This window comes from Phalacrocorax carbo, chromosome 3 (genome assembly GCF_963921805.1).
Source record: "Phalacrocorax carbo chromosome 3, bPhaCar2.1, whole genome shotgun sequence".
NCBI classification, from domain to species: Eukaryota; Metazoa; Chordata; class Aves; order Suliformes; family Phalacrocoracidae; genus Phalacrocorax; species Phalacrocorax carbo.
The window spans coordinates 35,097,568-35,105,658 of record NC_087515.1 but is presented as its reverse complement, the minus strand read 5'-3'; positions in this window follow the sequence as shown (position 1 = coordinate 35,105,658).

Here is an 8,091-nt window from a genome sequence, read left to right as displayed (position 1 = left end):
CGGGGCATGCTTGGGAACCTCTCCTGCCCTGCCACGGCGCATGCCAGCACCACTCACCTGAAAGTGGCAATACAGGAGCCGGTGGGCCAGACGAGGATGATGGAGCTCCTGTCCTCATCGCTGCCTTCCTCCGCCTCCTCCTCTTCCTCCCCCACTGCCTTCTTCCTGCTGCTCAGCACCCACAGCTGGTCCAGGGGCAGGCGGAGCTGTGGGCGCACGGTGGTGCCATGTCTGCAGAGAGGAGAGGCAGGCACGGAGCTGGAGGAGGCCTCTTTGGGGTCCCCCCGGGCAGAGCCCTGTCCCCCAGCTGTCCTCGGCACAGACGTTGGTGCATCCGGCACCAAGGTCCAGGGCCTGGGGCTGGTGCCAGGGTGTCCCCGGGTCAGGCATGGGGGAAAGGCAGCTGGTCTCTCAGGGTCTTACCGCAACTTGGCCACGACCAGTTCCTCCTGGAGGAGGAGAAGGCGCCTCTCGCTCCTCTTGCGGCCCCGGGTCAGCCGCACGTCTGCGCTCAGCACCGGCTCAGCGTCGGTGAGAGCCTCCCTGCAGAACAGAGTGCGGCGGGCATGAGGATGGCTGCTGCTGCGGGGCCCGGCTGTGCCTGCGTGTCCCCGAGACACAGGGAGAGCCCACCTGGAGCCACAGCAGCAGTTGGCCTGGCCCATCCCGCCCGGGACAGGAGGGCCCTGGCTGTCCACAAAGGACGCCGCCTAACGGGTGACAGCGAGGATGGGAAGCTGGGTGCTGGTGCCGGGGCAGCCCTGTTTGGCCAGACCCTGCCTCTTCCCAGCGCTGCGGCGTGCCAGCACAGCTCCGTCCTGCTGTCTCAGGTGGCTGTTGGCTCCAACTGACCAACGCTCCAACCCCAACGGACACTGGTGGGGGGGCGGGAGCAAAGGAGGGGGCGGGCACTGGGGTGGGTGTTCTCTGCGGAATGGCCATGTCTGTCTTGCACTGGGGAGCCCAGAGCAGGACGCAGCAGAGGGGGAGGACCACCTCCCTCCACCTGCCAGCTGTGCCCCTTTGGCTTGGGATTCACCGCTGGTTCCGGGCCCCCAGCTAGACTTGGTGCCACTGGTCAGCACCCTGAGGGCCCAGCCTTTCAGCAGATTTTCAGTCTGCCTCCCTGTCTGCTCGGGTAGCCCATGCCTCTTTAGTTTCTCCATGAGGGCCCGGGGTGCCCGAAGGCTGGTCTTGCTAGGACCTTCAAGCCCCAGTAGGACTGTTCAGGTCCCCAAGCCACGCTTTCTTGGCCACAAGTGTGCCAAGTGGCTTTCCCTGGATCCCCCGTGCCTGTACATGGGGCAACCGCAGTCAGTCCCACCCTTTCCACACCTCTCACTGTGCAACTGCAACAAGGCTTAGAAGTGTGTGTTTTTCTCTAGCCAAAGCCGTGGTCAAAATGGGAAGGTTACCTCTTGTTACGGGACAGGGAGAAAGAGGATGAACATGGCTGACAGATTCCAAATACATATTTTTGCAACTTCTTAACGGCAACTTAGTGTTTTGTGCTTTCTGTATTGCTCGGTGTGCCTCAATACTGCATGCTGCAGGTGAAAGGCAACACCATGGTCCAGACCCAGACACAAAGAGGGACCAGCCTCCCCGTGAGAGGGCAGGGCTGTGGGGATCACACCTTTACCCTGCCCCGATTAGGATGAAAACTCTTTCAACATGGAGACTTCCTCCTTCAGAAAGATAGCTATCAGAGCATGAAATACTACCTGGGACAAACATCTTTTCCTGGACTGTGGCATTAAGTGGATAGGCTGTGCATTTTTGAGCAGATGAAGGGCGTTGAAGAACAGCCTCGTGAGGAAGGTGATCTTGGTGAAGCTGTCCGTGGTCTTCAGTGGACATTGGCTCACACACTGACAGGTGTAACCTTGTGCCACGTATTCTCTTGGCCATCTAAAAAAATATGCTTCATTCTTGAATCGATCTCTTCCTGAATAAACTTCAGACTTCTAAAACAGTGACCTAACTAGCCTGAAAAGGCCTCAGGACAGAAGCCGAAGGCAGAGTCTTAACGGTCAAATCACTGTAGAGAGATCCTGCCTTTATAGGCTCAGTCTGGCTATAGTCACCGGTTTTATCTTCTGCTTTCTTCTCTGATGCTGGGGTTTTGTTAGAGCTATTTTAGACCAGGTCCATGCGATGCAATGCTGACTCTGGTCAAGACCATCCCATGCTCCTGCCTAGACGTTGCTGCTCACTGTTTGGAGGGAAGAAGGGAGCCTGAAACTTCCTGTTTTATCGCACAACGGTGTTTTTATTGATAGCCCCAAATCCTAATTTTTTTATGATCTCTCCAAAGAGAAGAACCCTTTACAGAAGTCAATTCACCTGTACCTGGTGCCACTTGCATAGCCCTCTCAATCCTTTTCTGTGTGCGTGTGTTACAGGTACAAGCAGGTGGCCATCCAATGGGTTAGCATCTGAGCAGACGAGAGAGGCCTTAAGTCCTTGAAGTGGCTTATTAGGAGCCAGCAAAAGAAGCAGGAGACTTTCCAAGTGCTCATGGTGCTGCAGTTAGAAACGCGTGTCAAGAAAACGTGTGGAGAGCAGCTGCAGGGCAAGCATGGCACTGCCTGTTCCCGTCATGCTTCTCCCAGAGGACTTCCCGTAACCTGTGGTTCTACTATTCTGGGCCGGTGGGATGCAATTTGGGTATAACCTTGAGAACTTACCTGCTATGGAACACAGCAGAAGCAGTCAAACACAGAATCTAAGAGGAGCGCAGTCCTGAGCATGGCCTTTATTGAGGTGCTTTGAAGACGTTCTTAGACTACAGCACTCGCACACGCACAAAAAAGCATGGGCAGCCCATGGAAGAAGACTCAGAATCATGCAAATAATACTGTCATTTGCCATAAGAGAAGGTGCAATTTCAACATTTCTTTCTGTTCTTTGTTCATTCTAGCGTGGTTCAAGACAATCTGGAGTTTCCAAGACTGCTACTGCCTATTGATCAGACAAAAACCCGATTTCTTGATGGCAAGTTTAGTTCCACATTCCTGTTTGCTAATGTCAGCAGATGTTGCCATCAACATACACAGCACCGGGAGCAAGAGAAGGAGTCACTGGGGCAGCTGTATTTTTTTCCTCTGCAGTTAAGAGCATTTCTGCCTTTTTGTTTGGACCTTGTCTTCAGAAGTAGAAGCAACTACTGTGTGCAGGGCAACTTACCCCTTTTCAGTAGTCTTTTGTGAGTAAATATCAGTCCCCTAAGTTCCAACAACCGCACGAGAAAAGTGGGATGTGAGCTAAATACAATAAACTGCTGAGTGCAGATTTTTTGGCAAAGTACTTACACATCCGTGACAGAAAAAAAACCAAAATGAAAACACCACGTTTTGGCATAGAATTGGCGTTTGCCAGCAGGAAGAATTAACTGTGTGCAGCAGACTTCCTGCAATAGCGCACGCTGCTGTTTCAGTTATTCCTTAGACAGTTCACGCTAGCTCAACCTACAGAATGTCCATCTTCCCAGGATGATGCTGAACAAGAAATTTTACTCCCCGCGTGCTCTGTTAAGTTAGCCCATACTTATTGGTTTGTGGTTTTTTTTTTTCTTTCTTGATGTCTGCTTGCAACTTAGTTGCGTTACAAGTTACAGGAGTTGGAGGGCAAGTTAAAGGGCAAGAAAGCGAAACTTAAAGCATGAAGCCCTCTGTTACTCTGGTGACCGCTTCTTTGTGTGACTAATCCCGTGAAGTTGCCTGCATAATCATTACGCAGCCAAGCTAGAACTTACCCACACAAGTAAATTTAATCACAAAGGTAAATCGGTTTTAGCATTGCTAAGGGTTATATTGTTGTTCCAGTCAAGGCAGGACATCTTCCTTTCTCTCTCAGCACCTGCTCCTCAATGAATAGAAAAAGGCTGATCTGGAGTGAGGGTTGCTATACAAACACCCAACTACCTGGAGTTTTTTTCTTCAGAACTACTGTTAAAATCAGGGCTCATTCCAACTGGTGTCTGTCAAACAAAGAAGTGTAAGCCTTGCTTTTGTGAGACAAACATAAGAGAGCTTGATTATCAACCCTGATTTCCAGTATATGGTTTGCTGCATCCCAGGTTAGGTACCCCTTCTCAGTTAGAAGTCTAGAGGAGAAGTGGATGTTGTACGTGATACTTTTGTTTATTAATTTCAGTTCTGTACAAAACAGTCCCACGTGAAACCTTGCGGATGGCATTGCAATAGACTGTAGCTAGTATGTACCCCCTTACTGTACTCTTGCTTGTAGATTTGGAATCAGTTCTTTCCTATTAAGAAAGAGGAAGCTTCTTCAAATACCAGCTGCAGGTTCCAAGAAACTGGCAGGCAGGCCTGTTTCTTTCTTTTGAGGAGAAAAATGCAGCTAACTCTTGTATTCACAAGCAAAAACATTCATGGCTTTTTAGCAAATTATTTTTTAAACTCTAAAGACCTTAGAATTAGGTGAACACCTCTTTGTTTTAACGTGCCCCACACAATGCTTTGTGTTGTTCTGTGTGAGGGATACATTTTCCATGGTCAAAATAAATTTCAGATATGTTGCATGTAAATAAAGCATTATTTGTAAAAGCTGAGAAACACAGAGTTCTTAACATTTCGTACAGAAATGTGACGGTGATCTACCTTAACCGTCATTTTAATTACTGTGTAGGTCCTTACCTGTCATTGCTGAAGCAAGTAAAGCGAGGTAATAGTTAAATAGCTGAGACAAGTAGACGTGAAACATACATCGTGGAGTTTTCAGGTGGCTGCTTATGCTTCACCAGTCAAAATATCGGAAATCCCCATATCCAGTTAACAATATTTGATATAATAGTTATTAGAACACTTATACTTTGAGATGACCAAGTCCCCATCAGTGATTTTCCTGTATAGCCCACTGGCATGTAGCTATCTGGAAAGACGCAGGAAAGTTAGTGGACATGGCGGGGGGTGGGGGGGTGGCGGGGAAGGAAATATATTGAATTTCACAGGTTTTTGCTAATACAAATAAGCTCACATCCTTGGAAAATATGGTGTCTAATACCTGTTACCATCAGGCAGGGAAACAGTAGCATGTTCCATCCCATTCTTGACTTACATGTAATATCCTTTATGAATTTGTAAAGAATTTGAGTAAAAACCATCTGAAACAGGAGTATTGCCTCAGTCATGAGGGGCTTAAATTTGCAAGATTGTTCTTACTGAAGGCAGTAAGAAGATGTCTTTATCACAATCCGTGAGTTCTCTCACTGTTACCCTCCCGATTCGCCCCCCCATCCCCCTGGCGGGGAGCGAGCGAGCAGTGGTGTGGTGCTCAGGCGCCAGCCAGGGTTAAAGCACGACAAGCTGTGAGCAAAACGGTTAGCTAGTTGACAGCGAGAGCGCTCATCCTTCCTCCTCCGTCACAGTGCGGGAAACCCCTCTATCACATCGGGATGGACAAAAGCCTCAGCAGTCCAGCCTCTGTTGGAGCCGCTTCCAAACTTTTTGGCTCGGCTGACACGTTTATACCGCCCAGCGTGGAAGTTCATCTCTACCATTGCTCAGAGCTGGGGGGTGGGGGTGGGTCTGAAGAAACCGCCCGACAATCAGTATGCAAGGAGAATGGCTGCAGGGGACAGCGAGCTGCAGCTGACGGTGGCTGCATAAGAACCTTCAGCCCCTCCTGGCCACCGTGTGTGTCTACGTGTTGCCCTCACTCTGAGCGAATGGCGCAGCTCCCAGCATACCTCAGGCCTCAGCACGAGCTTTGTCTTAGCGAAAATGCGAACAGGATTTGGAGGCGTGACTGAGTGAACAGTCACACCTCCAGAGGTCCCATCCGGCCTTCACCGACGTGTGCGACTGTGCTGTGGTTTGACTCCTAAAGCCTCTGAACTCAGCCCTGATGCCCCCTGGAAAGGATGCTGGGGCAAGGGATGACCCCAAACTCCTCCCCGAGGATTCATCACCAAACAGCATCTCCCCAGTCCAGAATATGGCATGGCAGACAGAGTGAGAAGAGAGGAAAGATCATTTTATTGCAGACATCAGCTGCAGGGTGCGGGGGCAGGAGGCGCCCAGCAGTCACAGGGGATCAGCCATTAACAGGAAAACGGCACCTACAACGATAGAGTCAGAAAGCACGGATAAAGCCATGAAGGCAGGAACAGGCATGAGTCGGTTCCCCTTTCTTTGGGGAACACCGTTTACGAGCAGTTGTTCATGGCCCAGAAGTGCGAGCTGTTGCTGGCATTGCCTATGGGATGGCTCTGGCACCTTATCCCCAGGGGTGATGCCCTTGGAGACCTGTGCGCGTGCGCAGATGCACAGTGCCCCTGTGCCACGCAGCAGTGCTCGATGGGGAGCCACTGGGGAGCTGCCACGGAGTCCTTTCCAAACCCTGCGCGGCACCATCCCTCGCCGTCCGCCGTCCCTTGCCAGTGAGTTGCACTGGCTTAGGGCGGCGTGCAGAGCTGGGGAGGATGGCCAGCAGAGCCTGGTACACACCTGGGCTTCCGGACACGCTGCACCTTCCTGCATCTTTTCAGTGCTCCATCCCCAGAAACGGTTTCTGTCTTCCTCCTCTTCTTTTCTGCGCAGCTTTCCCTCTCCTCTCCCCAGGCCTGTTTTCTCTTTTGCTTTCTCTGGTTCTCCTTGTCCCGGGGAGAGCCTGAAAACCTTTCCATCCCACCTTGCTGTTAGATAGGGAAAGGCACGATCCACTGGAGTCAGTTCTGATTTTAGCCAAAGCAAGCTCGTTTTACCTTCTTTGCTCGGCGAGGCTGGCCAGCTCTTCCGGGCGTACGAGGGACTCTGCCGCACTCTCGGGGGTGGTGGGAGGCAAAGCTGGAGCTGCCTACGACAGAAAGGTCGGAGTTAGCAGGTGGCAAGAGACGACCTGGAGCAGTAAGCGACCGCTTGCCAAATTGCTACCTTAGCTCTCCAGAGGAGATCCCTGTGGCTGGCTTGCATCAGCCACATTTTGCGCAGTCCCCCCTCCCCCTCCAAACAGACTTGATAAAGCTCTGCCAAACAAAGTAGGACCTGGGCAAAACCCCTCTGAAGTTGACAGCTACTCCCCTACTCCCCTCTGTATTTTTAGCAGGCATTGTGTTTGGTTAAGCACACGCCTAGTGCATCTGAGAAACAGCCTTGCCAGTTTTCCTTACTACGTGTCGTCCTGGCGGGTGGAGGAATAACCCAGGCACACGCCAGCTCTACTGCCAGGCAGAGGCACAGCAGCGACTTGGCCCCATCAGAAACTCCACCGCTATGCCAGGCATGCTGTCACAGCGTTTGGGGACCTGGCGTACCTCTCCTGTTTCAGACTCTCCCACCATATCTCCCCCAGCCTCTCTGAGGACACCGAGCAGAGAGGGGCGTACATGCAACAAGGCTGCTGCCTGATGCTCGGTGCCTGCTGCGACTGCAGGGACGCTGGGCTCTTCCAAAGGCACTTCTGGAAAGCAAAAGCATGTGCAGCAAAGTGACTTCTTGGAAGGAAAAAAACAGCTCAAGCAAAACCCGCCCAAAGCCCTACACCACTTCTGGTTTCAGCCCTCGGATGCCCTGTCTGCTGGCTTCAGCTCCTCTTGCAGAGCAAACCGTTCGTGCCCCCAGAGGCAGTGGCCAAACAGAGGCGACGGCACAAGCGAGGCTCAGAGGACAATGCTCGATGCCCAGCCCCGCCAGAAACAATGCTGAAGTTTCTGGTGTCCCAAGCCCCAGGCTCAGTCCCTCCTCTTACCTCTCGATCTCCCCGCGGGGACTGGCGACTCCTCGGCTGCTGGACAGGAAAGGGCGGTTGTCTCCTCCCCAAAGAGTTCCCTGCAGTTGTCTATCATGAACTCCACCAGCACGTTCACCTGCACACAGGACACCCTTGTCCTCAAGCCAGCTGCCTGAAAGGAGGCCAGGCGGCCTCTCCCACTCCTGAGCCTTGCCTCTGCGCAGAAGGCTGTGCCTGTGGGGCTGCTCTTGCAGGCAGCCACCCCACCCGCATTTGCTCAAGAGAGGAGGCAGCCAGGGACCTCTGAGCAGCCAAGCTCCGATGGGCCAGGGAGGTCGCAGCCGGCTGCTCAAGAGAGCGTACCTTCTCAGTCACCGCCAGCAGGGCCTGCAGCGG